Source organism: Neovison vison, chromosome 3, assembly GCF_020171115.1.
Source record: "Neovison vison isolate M4711 chromosome 3, ASM_NN_V1, whole genome shotgun sequence".
In the NCBI taxonomy this organism is placed as follows: Eukaryota; Metazoa; Chordata; class Mammalia; order Carnivora; family Mustelidae; genus Neogale; species Neogale vison.
The window spans coordinates 19,842,568-19,845,458 of NC_058093.1; the positions used below are offsets into that span (position 1 = coordinate 19,842,568).

Here is a 2,891-nt window from a genome sequence, read left to right on the forward strand (position 1 = left end):
ATAAAACTACATTAAAACCTTTTGTTGGAATGCTTTATACTTTCCACAGTACAGAAACCAAAATAACCTGTTATACAATTAGTCACAAATACAATCCTTGAATTTTTTGCCCATATACAGGAGTATTTTCTTAAACATGTCTTTGTAGCAGCTAGGCCCTGCCACCACTGTGCTTGGCTGAGTTCACAAATCTCTTGTAACCTGTAGATTCCCTGTCACTTCTCTGCTCTCCTTTCTGTCTAAACTTTGTTTCCTGGCAGTAATTAAAACCTTCTGCCACTGCTGTTGCTACTGGTGCTGCTGGAACCACCACAGCCACCTTGGTTTTGTGGTTTGGCAAAGTATTGGCCTCCATCACCATAAGGGCCAGAGCTTCTGCCTCCAAAACTTCCTCCTTTCATGGGTCCAAAATTTGAGGATTAATTGTTGTAATTTCCAAAATTATTATAGCTTCCAAAGTTGCTTCCATCATTACCAAATCTGTTATAGCTACCCACACTGCCACCATATCCACCACCACCTCGACTGCCACCAAAACCACCTTGACCACTGAAGTTTCCTCCATGACCAAAGTTGTCATTCCCACCAAACCCACCTCCACAACCACCACCAAAGTTTCCAGAACCACTTTGACCTCTTTGGCTGGATGAAGCACTAGCCATCTCTTGCTTAGAGAGCTCTTTCCTTACTTCACAGTTGTGGCCATTCACAGTATGGTATTTTTGAATGACAATCTTGTCTACAGAGTCATGGTCATCAAATGTTACAAAAGCAACCCCCTCTTTTTGCCACTGCCTTGGTCAGTCATGATCTCAATCATTTCGATGTTCCCATACTGTTCAAAATAATCTCTTAGATGATGTTATTCAGGGTCTTCTTTAATGCCACCAACAAAAATTTTTTTCACAGTTAAGTGGGCACTGAGTCTTTGAGAATCTTCTCTTGAGATAGCCCTCTTTGGTTCCACAACTCTTCTATCCACCTTGTGTGGCCTTGCATTCAAGGCTGCATCCACCTCCTCCACACTGGCGTATGTGACAAGCCTGAAGCCTCTGGAGTGCTTGGTGTTTGGATCTCTCATTGCCACACAGTCCGTAAGTGTTCCTCATGCTCAAAATGGTTCCTCAGACCTTCATCAGTTGTTTCAAAGCTCACATCTCCAATAAAGAGCTTCTGCAGCTAGTCAGGCTCTTTGGAGACTCTGACTTAGACATGACAGCAGTGGGAGGGGAGGCTTTAACAATGCTTACTCAGCGGTGTCCACGGGCAGAAAGCAAGAACCTAATTTTTAAAATGGGCAAGAGATCTGAACAGGCACTTCACCAAAAAAGATACACAGATGGCAAATAAGCATATAAAAAGATGTTCAACAGCATTTGTTACTAGGGAAATGCAAATTAATACAATGAGCTAGCATAACATCCCCATTAGAATGGCCAAAATCTAAAACACCTGACAATACCAATTTCATGTGAGGATGAAGAACAAAAGGAATCCTCATTCATTGCTGGTGGGAATCCAAAATGTTGCAGTCACTTTGCAAGAGAGATTGGCAGTTTCTCTCAAAGCTGAAGTTTGTCTTATCAATGGATCCATCAACTGCACTCCTGAGTATTTACCCAACTGATTTGAGAACTTACATCCACACAAAAACCTGTTCTTAAATAAAAATGTTTATAACATTTTATAGATCCTGGATATCAACCTTTTGTCTGTACTGTCATTTGCAAATATCTTCTCCCATTCCGTGGGTTGCCTCTTTGTTTTTTTGACTGTTTCCTTTGCTGTGCAGAAGCTTTTGATTTTGATGAAGTCCCAGAAGTTTATTTTCGCTTTTGTTTCCTTTGTGTTTGGAGACGTATCTTGAAAGAAGTTGCTGTGGCTGATATCAAAGAGATTACTGCCTATGTTCTCCTCTAGGATTCTGATGGATTCCTGTCTCACGTTGAGATCTTTTATCCATTTTAAGTTGATCTTTGTGTACAGTGTAAGAGAATGGTTGAGTTTCATTCTTCTACGTATAGCTGTCCAGTTTTCCCAGCACCATTTATTGAAGAGACTGTCTTTTTTCCACTGTTTATTGTTTCCTGTTTTGTCAAAGATTAATTGACCATAGAGTTGAGGGTCCATATTTGGGCTCTCTACTCTGTTCCACTGGTCTATGTGTCTGTTTTTATGCCAGTACCATGCTGTCTTGGTGATCACAGCTTTGTAGTAAAGCTTGAAATCAGATAACGTGATGCCCCCAGTTTTATTTTTGTTTTTCAACATTTCCTTAGTGATTTGGGGTCTCTTCTGATTCCATACAAATTTTTGGATTATTTGCTCCAGCTCTTTGAAAAATACCAGTGGAATTTTGATCGGAATGGCATTAAAGTATAGATTGCTCTAGGCAGTATAGACATTTTAACAATGTTTATTCTTCCAATCCAAGAGCATGGAATGGTCTTCCATCTATTTGTGTCTTTTTATCATAGTCCCCCCAAACTGGAAGCGATTCAGATGTTATTCAATAGGTGAGATGAATAAACACACTGTGGTATATCTGTACAATGGGATACTATTCCAAAAAGGACTAGCTATCAAGCCATATTAAAGTATAGATAAATATTAAGTGCATATTTCTAAGTGAAAAAAGTCAGTTTGACAAGGATATCACTTATGATATTCTGGAAAAAGCAAAACTATAAAGATAATAGTGGGGTCAGTGAGTGTCAGGGATGTGGGGAGTGAGGAGGGTTGGCGAGGTAAAGCACATAGGATTTGTTAGGATGGTGAAATTATTCTGCACAGTATTCTAATGTCTAGATGTATGACATTTTGCATTTGTCAGAATCTATAGAATTTTAACACAAAGAATGACCTTAATGTGTACAAATTAAAAGAGGCCT

At 39.5% G+C, this 2,891-nt stretch overlaps 1 pseudogene; it reads right to left on the reverse strand.

The window, feature by feature from the left end:
• Window positions 1-263: 263 nt before the first annotated feature.
• Window positions 264-1,214, reverse strand: LOC122901725 (annotated as a pseudogene).
• Window positions 1,215-2,891: the final 1,677 nt, after the last annotated feature.